General features: G+C 36.2%; 1 protein-coding gene and 1 pseudogene across 1 annotated transcript in view; both read left to right on the top strand.

Moving 5' to 3' along the window:
- The window catches only part of OSTN (osteocrin), a 56125-nt gene that overhangs the window by 21855 nt on the left and 19927 nt on the right, over positions 1–14343 (top strand). The gene's annotated exons all lie outside the window — the stretch shown is intronic.
- LOC136312307 (U2 spliceosomal RNA) lies at positions 3091–3165 on the top strand (annotated as a pseudogene).

The following is a 14343-nucleotide window of genomic DNA, read 5'->3' as shown; positions in this document are numbered from 1 at the left end:
GTAAGACTGTATGATTTCATTCATACATGGAATTTAATGAACTAACAATCTACGCAGCGATAGACTCACAGACAGAGAGCAACCTAACAGCTGTCAGGAGAGGGGCTGGGGAACAGAGTTGGGGTATGGAGAGATTGAGTAAAAAAGAGAAAAAAAGAGAAAATCTCATAGACATAAACAACTGTGTGACAACTGCCTGAGGAAGGGGGAATGGAAGACAGTGGTGGAGGATCATGAAGATCATCTGAAAGAACTAAGAACTAGCATAGCCAGGAAAATCCTAAGGGGGGAAAAATGGAAAGGAAAGGAAAGAAAAGGAGAAAGAAAGAGGAAAGAAAGAAGGAAGGAAGGAAGGAAGGAAGGGAAGAAAGAAAGAAAGAAAGAAAGAAAGAAAGAAAGAAAGAAAGAAAGAAAGAAAGAAAGAAAGAAAGAAGAAAGAAAGAAAGAAAGAAAGAAAGAAAGAAAGAAAGAAAGAAAGAAAGAAAGAAAGAAAGAAAGAAAGAAAGAAAGAAAAGAAAGAGGGAGGAAGGGAGGGAGGGAGGGAGGGAGGAAGAGTGAGAGAAGATAGATGATAGATAGATAGATAGATAGATAGATAGATAGATAGATAGATAGATGATAGATAGGTGATAGATAGATAGAAAAAAAGAAAGAAGAACCCTACAAAATATTTTTAAATAGTACTTGTTTTTTTCCTTCACAGTAGCATATTATTAGCCCATGGATAAATCAAAATGAAACAGAATAGAAATTCAATAAATATTACAATTATACATGTAACTTTAAGATATTAAAAAAAGATCATCTTGCCCTGGTGGTTGGCTCAGTGCTAGTTCATCGACTGGCATGTAGATGTCCCAGGTTCAATTCCTGATCAAGGCACACAGAAGATGCAACCATCTGCTTCTCACCACCCCCCATCCTCCTTATCGTTCTCCTGCTTCCTCAGCCATGGCTATTTGCATGCATCTTACTGGGCACTGAGATTCACTCTGCTCCCTGGATCCTCCACCCCAGGCATTTAAAATAACTCGGTTGCCAGCATGGCCCCCCGATGGGCACAGCATCAGCCCCCGATGGGGGTTGCCGGGTATATCTCAGTCTGGGTGTATGTGGGAGTCTGTCTATCTCCTCTCCTCTCACTTGAAAAAGAAGAACTAAAAAAGAAAAAGAAGGAACATCTCATATTAGTTAATAAAAGGATATATTTTGAATAAGTGATTTGGGACATAAAAAAAATTAAAATGAGTCAGTCTCAATCAGTGCATTATAATAAATTCTAAATGAATAAAAACTTTAAGTGAAGGAAAAAAAAGAATATGAACCCATATAGATACTAGAAGAAAACCTTATTGAAGTTCTGTAACGAAATGGTAGCATCTTCTAAATTCTAATGCAAATGTCAAAATAATTCAGAAAAAAAATTTAATTGTAGAGTTTTTGGAAGTTCCCATGACAAATGAACCCATACCAAAAAAAAAAAAGAAAAAGAAAAAAAAGAAAGAAAAAAGAATAAATTGAAAAAATCTTAGCATCTCATATCAAAGACTAAGTGTTAATTAATATCTTTAATATACAAAGAACTTTATAAAATAGAGGAGGAAAAGAACAAAGCTATAAAAGCAAAGTAAAAAGTATAGTTCAGCCCTGGCCAGTTGGCTCAGAGGTAGAGCGTCAGCCCAGTGTGTGTAAGTCCCAGGTTTGATTCCCGATCAGGCCACACAGAAAAAGCACCCATCTGCTTTTCCACCCTTCCCCCTCTCCCTCCTCTCTAGCTCTCTCTTCCCCTCCCGCAGCCAAGGCTCCACTGGAGCGAAGTTGGCCTGGACGCTGAGGACAGCTCCATAACCTCTGCCTCAGGCGCTAGAATGGCTCTGGCTGCAATGGAACAACACCCCAGATGGGCAGAGCATCGCCCCCTGGTGGGCATGCCACTTGGATCTCGGTTCCGCACATGCAAGAATCTGTTTGACTGCTTCCCCGCTTCTAACTTCTGCAAACTACAAAAAAAAATAGTTTACTGAAAAAAGAAGTGCAAATGTCTCTTAACCATGTGAAAAGATGTCAACCATTCTCATAATGATAAAAAAAAATAGTACATTAACACTATACTGATGTGCCAATTATTATGTGTTAAAATGGCAATGCTCCATGACAGAAAAAATAGTAAGCTGTGAGGAAAAGGCACTCCCATATGTTGCTGATCAGAATGCAAAATGGAACCCATACAAAGGTGAACGAGGCAATATTCAGTAATATCACATGTGCACCTTTTAGCCCAGCATTCTGCCTCTAAAAATCTCACTGGCAAAAACATGTAAAATAAAGTGTGTTTAAGGCTATTCATTTTAGAACTATTTGTAACGACAAAATACCGAGATCAAAAGGGGATTGATTGAATAAACTATGACACTCACAAATGGAGTATTACTATTAACTATGAAAAAAGAATGAGAGATATCACTACATTCTGCTATGACATTGTTATTAGTAACAGCAAAATACGTAAATGTGAGTATGGTATGTCACCATTCAAAAAATGGCAACACAAGTGCAAAAATACTTAGGTTAGAAAAGTAAAAAGAATAAATATAAAATCTTTTTTTAAGTGGTTATCTGTCATGAAACATAGAAAAGGGTTAAGGGATCAAAGTAAAACTAGACTTATTTGAATATCCTGTGTGCTGTCTTTGGAACCATTTAAATAGTTTACATATGAAATAACACATATTACTATTTTATACCTAAGTATTAAAAATAATGAAACAATATAACATATATTCCAGTTAATAGTATTACTGCACAAAAAAAGATTTATTGAAAGTGGGGAAATAAAATAATTTGACTGTATATCCCTACTGAAATATATGAGGGGGAAAAGGCCTGAGAGAAACAAACCTTAAAATTATTTTTGAGAAATTATATTATAAGTGGTACTATGGGTTTTGCTATTCTAAGTCCATTTTGTCTTGTGAGAAAAACAAGTACATATTTATTTTATATTCTAATTTTGTCATTCCAGATGCTAATAAGAACTGGGATTCACAACATAGAATAAAAATAAGATAAAGTTGTAAACTGGACACGTTAATTGCTTCTCGGCCTTTTGGCTAAGATCAAGTGTAGTAAATAGGACATGTTAAAATAAAAACTATTGGAACTTAAAAGTCCCATGATTTCAAAATGTCCATAAAATATTCACATTAGTATATACTCATGATTCTAAATTACTATCAACATGAGCTCATAATTCAATCTGTACATTGAAAATTCTGCAAAACAAGCACCAATCCAGGAGCAATTAACAAATTTAGTGTCCAGATTGACATCTCTCATTATCATTTCTCACTTAAAGGAACTAGAGCTCCTCCAAGAAAGAGTTGAGGTAGAAAATGTATAAATTGAGTTTAATATCGTGTGATATCTAAAGGTTGCTATAATTGAAGTCAAGTCAAAAGGACTCAAGAGCCACCTTACCAGGCAGTGGTACAGTGGATAGAGCATCGGATTGGGACACAGAGGAACCATGTTCCAAACCCTGAGGTCACTGACTTGAGTGTGGGTTCATCCAGCTTGAGCGTAGGTTTACCAGCTTGAGCACAGGGTTACTGGCTTGCACATAGGATCATAGACATGACCCCATGGTCACTGGCTTAAGCCCAAAGGTTGCTGGCATGAAGTCCAAGGTTGCTGGCTTGAGCCCAAGGTCACTGGCTTGAGCAAGGGGTCACTCGCTCTGCTGTAGCCCCCACCAGTCAAGGCACATATGAGAAAATAATCAATGAACAACTAAGGAGCTGCAACAAAAAGCCCCAATGAAGAATTGATGCTTCTTCTCTCTCCCTTCCTGTCTGTCCCTCTCTGTGCCTCTCTCTGTCTCTCTCTATGTCTTTGTCACACACACACACACACACACACACACACACACACACACACACACACACACAAGGACTCAAGAGCCAATTAGAAGAGGTTTCCTTAAAAGAAGTTTCCACTGGCCAAATACAACAATCTAAGCATGAATAAACACATTAATAGCAGATTATTAAAACTGTTTAAATCTCTGAATTTTAAATATTTTAAAGATTAATTTATTTTCTTTAGAGCATGCAAGTGATCAATTCATTGATTTGAAAACTTGTAAATAAAGAGAACTTTCATCCTTCTTTTCTTAAGCAGACTGTACCACTAAGTAATAGTAGATGAGGAGGTATTTTCTCTTTAAAAAATTATTACAGCTAAAGCTATGGGGAAATGATAGAATTAGTTGATGAGGTAGAATTAGTCCACCTAATAAATAAAGATGGAATAATAGAACTAGAATATTTCTATGTTGCAAACCATAAAGAGATGATGGCTCTAGACAATGATCACTAATTACTGCCAACATCACAAGAGGAAATCTAACAAATCATCAGATGCCTCCTGATGAAAGAACCCAGACTACCCATAAAATAGAATTGCAAAAATAATAACCTTTTTCTCTACCTTTCTTTTCACCTCTGTTTCCAGAAAGTTGGAAATTATGAAGATCTATTGCATTTGCATAAAAATTTATCCATGGCATGAAAAACTGAAGATTTCCCCTAATCTAGACTCCTTATCTGCTCATGACAGCAATTAGAAACAAAAACTTTACTTGCCTTTTTTGCTCTATAAATAACAAAGGTGACCTTCAATGTCAGCATTGTTTTATTTAGTATGTATTAAGAATGATATTTATAAATGAATGGTTTTCTTGTTTACATGCAATTTATTTTTATCTTTTTTTTTTACTTTTGATAGTTTGATAGTTTTACTCTGGTAAAATTTTTCTTCATGATTCATATTTTATGCAGAAATTGCTGTTCTTGATCTTAAAGCACATATTACATTTGTTTGTATATTGGAAAACAATGGGAGATAAGTAGTAACTATTGCATAAAATATTTCTATATACATTATTGAATTTTAGTAGAAAAATAATTTTAGATTTCTTTCAAAGTCTAATGGTAACTCAAACAAAATTGAAGGTTTAAATTTTCTATTATCTGTTACAAAGATATTTCAGCATTATTTATATAGTTACAGTAAAGTCACAAGATAAAAACCGAAAATGTTTGCATATTTAGTAGCAAGAATGTACAGTTTGGAGTTTTGCAACTATTTTGTAAAAAGAATGTTAATAAAAGTTATAATAATTTTGCTTAGGAAAGCTAGACCCAAAGTTATTCGCTGTTCTATTACTACATTACATAAAATAGTAATTTCGGTCCTTTGGTCCAGGAAGCTTTATTTCTTTCGTATTTATTTTTGAATTTTTAACAAAGTGAGGAAGGATCTTGTTACCTTAATGTGCATGAATGTACACAGTTACTTTCTTTGTTACTGTTATTGTGACCACCTGTGGTGTTCATGTACATGCCATCGGTTTTTCTCCTTCTCAGTCATACATTTCCTATAGTCCCACTAAATCCAGAGGATCATAAGCATTTTTTGTGTCATGAGCCATTTTGGCACTGGGTAAAACCTATGGATCCCTTCTCAGAATATTGTTTTTAAATGCATAAAATTCATGGAAGTTCAAATATTCCCAATATATTATAACAGAATTATTAAAATATTGTACTTTAAAATTGATTGTATTATGACAATAGATATGCTTCTTTATTAACACATAAAATAACAAGATCTAAAAGATGGGTCTAAAAAAAAACTATAATCTCAAGTAGTGCTGAACATAAAAACAATTTCAAATTATCTACAATGCCTAATACATGACCTAAATATATCTGTGAGTTTTATTGGTGACAAAGATCAAGGTGCTACTAATACTATTGTGATTTGTTCTCTACACTTATAATTGAAACAAATGTTATATTTTAATTAGAGTGTAATTAAACTAAAGATGTAATATTTTCTCATTCACATTTATGGATCCCTGAATTACAATGGCACATGATTTCAGATTTTAAAACTCTGAGTTTCAAGCATATGAAATGCATTATTTTATTTTATTTTTTTTTTTTAATAAATTTTTATTAATGGTAATGGGATGACATTAATAAATCAGGGTACATATATTCAAAGAAAACATGTCTAGGTTATTTTGTCATCAAATTATGTTGCAAACCCCTCGCCCAAAGTCAGATTGTCCTCCGTCACCCTCTATCTAGTTCTCTGTACCGCTCCCCCTCCCCCTAACTCTCTCCCTCCCTCCCTCCCATGTCCTCCCCCCCCCACCCTTGGTAACCACCACACTCTTGTCCATGTCTCTTAGTCTCATTTTTATGTTCCACCAATGTATGGAATCATGTAGTTCTTGTTTTTTTCTGATTTACTTATTTCACTCCTTATAATGTTATCAAGATCCCACCATTTTGCTGTAAATGATCTGATGTCATCATTTCTTATGGCTGAGTAGTATTCCATAGTGTATATGTGCCACATCTTCTTTATCCAGTCTTCTATTGAAGGGCTTTTTGGTTGTTTCCATGTCTTGGCCACTGTGAACAGTGCTGCAATGAACATGGGGCTACATGTGTCTTCACGTATCAATGTTTCTGAGGTTTTGGGGTATATACCCAGTAGAGGGATTGCTGGGTCATAAGGTAGTTCTATTTGCAGTTTTTTGAGGAACCACCATACTTTCCTCCATAATGGTTGTACTACTTTACAGTCCCACCAACAGTGAATGAGGGTTCCTTTTTCTCCACAGCCTCTCCAACATTTGCTATTACCCGTCTTGTTGATAATAGCTAATCTAACAGGAGTGAGGTGGTATCTCATTGTAGTTTTGATTTGCATTTCTCTAATAACTAATGAAGCTGAGCATCTTTTCATATATCTGTTGGCCATTTGTATCTCTTCCTGGGAGAAGTGTCTGTTCATGTCCTCTTCCCATTTTTTTATTGGATTGTTTGTTTGTTTGTTGTTGAGTTTTATGAGTTCTTTGTAAATTTTGGATATTAGGCCCTTATCTGAGCTGTCGTTTGAAAATATCAGTTCCCATATAGTTGACTGTCTGTTTATTTTGATATCAGTTTCTCTTGCTGAGCAAAAACTTTTAATTCTGATGTAGTCCCATTCATTTATCTTTGCCTTCACTTCTCTTGCCATTGGAGTCAAGTTCATAAAATGTTCTTTAAAACCCAGGTCCATGATTTTAGTACCTATGTCTTCTTCTATGTACTTTATTGTTTCAGGTCTTATATTTAGGTCTTTGATCCATTTTGAATTAATTTTAGTACACGGGGACAGGCTGTAGTCGAGTTTCATTCTTTTGCATGTGGCTTTCCAGTTTTCCCAACACCATTTGTTGAAGAGGCTTTCTTTTCTCCATTGTGTGTTGTTGGCCCCTTTATCAAAGATTATTTGACCATATATATGTGGTTTTATTTCTGGGCTTTCTATTCTGTTCCATTGGTCTGAGTGTCTATTTTTTTGCCAATACCATGCTGTTTTGATTATCGTGGCCCTATAATATAGTTTAAAGTCAGGTATTGTAATGCCCCCAGCTTCATTCTTTTTCCTTAGGATTGTTTTGGCTATTCGGGGTTTTTTATAGTTCCATATAAATCTGATGATTTTTTTGTTCCATTTCTTTAAAAAATCTCATAGGGATTTTGATGGGAATTGCATTAAATTTGTATATTGCTTTGGGTAATATGGCCATTTTGATTATATTTATTCTTCCTATCCAAGAACAAGGAATATTTTTCCATCTCATTGTATCTTTTTCGATTTCCCTTAACAATGCTTTGTAATTTTCATTATATAGGTCCTTTATGTTCTTTGTTATGTTTATTCCTAGGTATTTTATTTTTTTTGTTGCAATCGTGAAGGGGATTATTTTTTTGAGTTCGTTTTCTAATATTTCATTGTTGGCATATAGAAAGGCTATGGACTTTTGTATGTTAATTTTGTATCCTGCGACCTTACTGTATTGGTTTATTGTTTCTAATAATCTTTTTGTGGAGTCCTTCGGGTTTTCGATGTATAGGATCATATCATCAGCAAAAAGTGATAGCTTTACTTCTTCTTTTCCGATATGGATGCCTTTTATTTCTTTGTCTTGTCTGATTGCTCTGGCCAGAACTTCTAGCACCACGTTGAATAAGAGTGGAGAGAGTGGACAACCCTGTCTTGTTCCTGATTTAAGGTAGAAAGTCCTCAGTTTTATGCCGTTTAATAGGATGTTGGCTGATGGTTTATCATATATGGCCTTTATCATGTTGAGATATTTTCCTTCTATACCCATTTTGTTGAGAGTCTTAAACATAAAATTGTGTTGTATTTTATCAAAAGCCTTTTCTGCATCTATTGATAAGATCATGTGGTTTTTGTTCTTTGTTTTGTTGATATGGTGTATTACGTTAACCGTTTTGCGTATGTTGAACCATCCTTGAGATTCTGGGATGAATCCCACTTGATCATGATGTATTATTTTTTTAATATGTTGTTGTATTCGGTTTGCCAGTATTTTGTTTAGTATTTTAGCATCTGTATTCATTAGAGATATTGGTCTGTAGTTTTTCTTTCTTTGTGCCATCCTTGCCAGGTTTTGGTATGAGGGTTATGTTGGCCTCATAAAATGTGTTTGGAAGTATTGCTTCTTCTTCAATTTTTTGGAAGACTTTGAGTAGAATAGGAACCAAGTCTTCTTTGAATGTTTGATAGAATTCACTAGTATAACCGTCTGGGCCTGGACTTTTATTTTTGGGGAGATTTTTAATAGTTTTTTCTATTTCCTCCCTGCTGATTGGTCTGTTTAGGCTTTCTGCTTCTTCATGACTCAGTCTAGGAAGGTTGTATTGTTCTAGGAATTTATCCATTTCTTCTAGATTGTTGTATTTGGTGGCATATAATTTTTCATAGTATTCTACAATAATTCTTTGTATTTCTATGATGTCTGTGGTGATCTCTCCTCTTTCATTTTGGATTTTATTTATTTGAGTCCTGTGTCTTTTTTCCTTGGTGAGTCTTGCCAAGGGTTTGTCAATTTTGTTGATCTTTTCAAAGAACCAGCTCCTTGTTTTATTGATTTTTTCTATAGTTTTTCTGTTCTCTATTTCATTTATTTCTGCTCTGATTTTTATTATCTCCTTTCTTCGGCTGGTTTTGGGTTGTCTTTGTTCTTCTTTTTCTAGTTCCTTAAGGTGTGAAGTTAAGTGGTTTACTTCGGCTCTCTCTTGTTTGTTCATATAGGCCTGAAGTGATATGAACTTTCCTCTTATTACTGCTTTTGCTGCATCCCAGAGATTCTGATATGTCATATTTTCATTTTCATTTGTCTGTATATATCTTTTGATCTCTGCGCTTATTTCTTCTTTGACCCATTCATTTTTTAGAAGTATGTTGTTTAGTTTCCACATTTTTGTGGGGTTTTCCCCCTCTTTTTTGCAGTTGAATTCTAGTTTCAAGGCTTTATGATCAGAAAATATGCTTGGTGCAATTTCAATTTTTCTAAATTTGCTGATATTGTCTTTGTGGCCCAGCATATGGTCAATTCTTGAGAATGTTCCATGTACACTAGAGAAAAATGTATACTCTGTCGCTTTGGGATGAAGTGTCCTGTAGATGTCTATCATATCCAGGTGTTCTAGTATTTCATTTAAGGCCACTATATCTTTATTGATTCTCTATTTGGATGACCGATCTAGAGCCGTCAGCGGTGTATTGAGGTCTCCAAGTATGATTGTATTTTTGTTAGTTTTTGTTTTAAGGTCAATAAGTAGCTGTCTTTTATATTTTGGTGCTCCTTGGTTTGGTGCATATATATTAAGGATTGTTATGTCTTCTTGATTCAACTTCCCCTTAATCATTATGAAATGACCATTTTTGTCTCTGAGTACTTTTTCTTCTTGTAGTCAGCATTATTAGATATGAGTATTGCTACGCCTGCTTTTTTTTTGGGTGTTGTTTGCTTGGAGTATTGTTTTCCAGCCTTTCACTTTGAATTTGTTTTTATCCTTGTTGCTTAGATGTGTTTCTTGTAGGCAGCATATAGTTGGATTTTCTTTTTTAATCCATTCTGCTACTCTGTGTCTTTTTATTGGTAAGTTTAATCCATTTACATTTAGTGTAATTATTGACACTTGTGGGTTCCCTACTGCCATTTTATAAATTGCTCTCTGTTAGTTTTGTATCTAGTTTGATTCTTCTCTTTTGTTTTTCTATCATTTGTTTTTGTTTGTTTGTGTTCCATACTTCTTTCCTCTGTTGCTACCTTTTTTAAGTCAAGTGTTTTTGTGGTGGTTTTTTTAAGGGTGGTTATCATTAAGTAATGAAAAGGGTACCTACCATATTCATTGTAGTACCCTATCTTATCAGTATTTCTGCACTTCATCATCCTTTGCTACTGTTAATCTCCATCCTCTCCCCCCTTTTTTTCCTTTGTTGTCACAGTTTAAGTTTGGTTTTATTGTGTTCTTGGTGGAGCTGTTACTTGTGGTGTTGTTTTCTTTTGTTCTTTGAATCTGGTTGGAAAACCCCCCTTAGTATTTCCTGGAGTGGGGGCTTTCTGTTGATAAATTCTCTCATCTTTTCTGTATTTGTGAATGTTTTTATATCTCCTTCATACTTGAAGGATAGCTTTGATGCGTATAGTATTCTTGGCTGAAAGTTCCTCTCTTTCAGGGCTTTAAATATTGGGGTCCACTCTCTTCTAGCTTGTAGAGTTTCTGCTGAGAAATCTGATGATAATCTAATAGGCCTTTCTTTATATGTTGTACTCTTCTTTTCCCTGGCTGCCTTGAGAAGTTTTTCTTTGTCATTGGTTTGTGTCATCTTTATTATGATGTGCCTTGGAGTGGGTTTGTTGGGGTTAAGAAAACTTGGTGTTCTGTTTGCTTCTTGAATTTGAGGCTTTAGTTCCTTCCACAGGCTTGGGAAGTTCTCGTCTATTATTTGTTTGAGTATATTCTCCATTCCATTTTCTTTCTCTTCTCCCTCTGATATACCTATTATTCTTATGTTATTCTTTCTGATGGAGTCAGACAATTCCTGTAGGGCTTTCTCGTTTTTTATTATTTTTGAGTCTCTTTCTTCTTCTCTCTGTTGCGCCTCAAGTTGTTTGTCTTCTATTTCACTAATCCTATCTTCAATCTGAGCTGTTCTGTTAGCTAAGCTTGTTACCTCGTTTTTCAGCTCGTGAATTGAGTTTTTCATTTCTGTTTGATTTGTTTTTATAGTTTCAATTTCCTTGGTAATATATTCTTTGTGTTCATTGAGTTGTTTTCTGATCTCCCTATATTGCCTTTCTGTGTTTTCTTGTATATCTCTGAGTATTTTTAAGATTTCTATTTTAAATTCTCTGTCCTTTAGCTCCAAGGCTTCCAATATGTTAAGTCTTTTCTCCATAGATTTTTCCACATCTATTTGTGTTACCTCTCTTTCTTTTGTATCCATAATATTCGATTTCCTCTTTCTTATCGGCATCTGAGGGTGGTCTTATTGATAGCACTAATTAGAATTAATAAAGAGTAAAAAGAAAAAAAAGGGGGGGTAAAACACCCCACAAAAAAAAACAGTAATAATTTATTATTTCCCCCTTTTTTTCTCTCTTCTCTTTCCCTCCTCTCCCCTCCTCAGGGAAATATCGTGCCTATAATGGAGGGCCTGATTTGGGGTGAAGAGTTCAAGGGGCAAAAAAAAGGGAGTAGGGACCTACTAAATGCAAAAAAAAAAAAAAAAGGAAGAAAATCTTAGACAAGCATAAGATGATTTGCTTGTAAGTGATGGTCAACTAAGAGATATAATGAGAGGGATAAGAAGGAATCAGAAAAAAGGACCAAAAAAGAATAATAAAGAAGAAAAATAAAAATAATAAGTAAAAATCTGTTGTATTAAGAGGAGCGAAGACTAAATACAATGGAGACCTTGGGTTGGGAGGACCCAAAATGCCACAAAAATAAACAAACAAGAGAAAAAAAAATAAAAACAAAAGCAAAAAAGAGAAATAAAGCCAAAAAAAAGCCTTGAGTCCCAAATTAACTAATTTGTTCGTGATTGAGGATTATATGGGAGGAAAGTAAAATGAGAAAAGAAAAAACGAATAGAAAGGAAAAAATAAGAAAAAGAGAAAAACGAAGGAAGAAATAAAATAGGAGGAGAAAAAAACAAAATAAAGCAAGACAAAAAAACAAAAACAAAAAAAAAAACAAAAGAGGAGAGAGTGAGAGTTAAGTGTTTTGGAGTATAACCTTAAAGGTGGGTGAGGATGAAGAAGAAAAATAAAATGCAACACTCATGGGTAGTGTAGTTCAAGAAAGGGGAAGCATAAGATGGGCAGAGAATAGAAGGACCGAGGTGGAGGAAATAAAGGCAAAAAGATAGAAGAAACAAACAACAACAACAACAACAAAAAATTAGTGGATCAAGTTGTAAAGTCTGTGGGTTTTTCTTGATTTTGAGAGGTTAACTTCTTCCTTTTTCTTTTCTCTCCCTCTTCCTAGTCGGTGACTCTGTACCCCAGGCTCTGCCCCTGTGTCACTCTTAGGTAGGGATTTGCAGTTGATGGGATTCTATGGCAATGTCATATAATTGGCTTTAGTCTTGCTGGAAGTAAAGGCTTGTTGGCGTTTGCAGGGTCCAACGATGAGAGAGTTTGCTTTCCTGGATTCTCTCTCCTAGTCCCTCCTTTCTGAATTAGCAGCCTGGTGATCCAGCTATAAGGCTGCAACTGCTTCTGCCTGGGGAGTAAGAGGCTCAAAGAGCTGGGAAATCCCCACTCTATCCCCACTCAGTGCAAGGCTTTGGGAAAGGCTCTGAGAGTCAGGGCCTCCAGTGTAATCAGGCGGGGGTGGGAGTCAATTGTTGTCAAGGTGACTGTTCAGCGCCTATCATTTAGTTGGACCTCTCAACCCAGGCTTTCCACACTTTGTAGCCTGTTTTTGCAGGGAAGAAGAGGCACTAGTCTCTGCTTATGACTAGTGTAGTATAGACCTTATTATCTGCCAAGTCCTTCTTGTTAGCGTTTATCCCTGAATATGGAGGCTCTATCAATCAGAAGTTGCCCCCGCCCCTTTAGCGAGAGGCACTAAAAAATATCACGCCTCTTGTCTTGGATCGCTGAACTGAGAGAGATCTTATCAATTAGAACCGAGGGTGCGCAGATTTTATGGGTTAAGCTAATTTCAGTGATTGGGTCGCAGCTGTGCTTCCGAAGGTATTTTAGGCTGCCTGCGCGTGCCCCTACCCCAACGCTTGATTGTTAGCTTGAATGGCTGGGTGAGGTGCCCCACCCACGGAGAGAATCTCCCAAGCCTCTCCCGCTCGCCCTGCCGCTGGCGGCTGGACCGCACCAGGCGCAGGATAATGGAGCCCCCTGGGTGTGCGGGCCAGCAGGGTGCCCCGGGCGCGCGAATGGGGCGCTCCGGGCACCGGTGGCTGGCGACCCCCACTCGCAGTGTGCGGGCCGCTGGGAACGTCAGCGGTGCTCAACCGGACCGCGCGCGCGCGGCGGCTCATGGCGGCCGCTCACGGTGGCGGATCGCGGCGGCACCTCGCAGGGGCTCGCGGCGGCTCGCGGTTCCCAAGTATATGGCCTGACTCACCGCAGGCGCACTCCCTCGCGGCTTGAATGAGCGTGGCTGCTGCGGTAGCTTCCTCCACACCCTCGTCTCTCAGATTCAAGTGATAACAGTCCTTTTGCTTTCAGTTCGTGTGGAACTCCGGAATGCTCCGAGGATAAATTTTTTTGTTTCTAGTTGATAAATTTGTTGTGATTTAGGGGAGAGCTGTCGGACGCGCTTCTCACGGCGCCATTTCCGTGACGTCACCCCATTATTTTATTTTCAATTATTATAAAACAATCAGAAAAAAAAATTTTGAACTCTGTTTTTGATAAGGTCCATAAGAGATGATAAGGAAGAATGAATGAATAGCTAGGGAAAAATAAAAATCAAAACAACCATAAAAAGTTAAACAGGGCATATATACTCTATTGTCAGAGCATATTAAAATGAATCAAAGAACCATTTTTTTATTTCATACTATATTAAAAATGTTTTTATCTGAATATGACACTAGCTTCTATTTCAGATGGATGTGCCAATTACTTTTATTCCCAGGGCAAAGTTAACTCAACTATGTTTCAAAGTCCAAAATATTTTCTTTTTTCAGTTCACTTATTTAAAACTTGAAGTTAATGAATGTTTATACCATTTATGCAAAAAAGGAAGCAACTATGATGACATTTCTGGCAAAATAGTTTCTACTCTCTAAATGACCACTTTAATATTAGATGATATCCATGATTTGCCTGAAATATTTTTATAGGATGGTTTCCCACCTTCACAGGATAGTAAAAATATTATACAAAAACAATTACAAAAATAATAGTTTATGTATGAATTTAATTAT

This window comes from Saccopteryx bilineata, chromosome 8 (assembly GCF_036850765.1).
Source record: "Saccopteryx bilineata isolate mSacBil1 chromosome 8, mSacBil1_pri_phased_curated, whole genome shotgun sequence".
Taxonomy (NCBI): domain Eukaryota; kingdom Metazoa; phylum Chordata; class Mammalia; order Chiroptera; family Emballonuridae; genus Saccopteryx; species Saccopteryx bilineata.
This window is presented reverse-complemented; position numbering and strand designations above follow the sequence as displayed.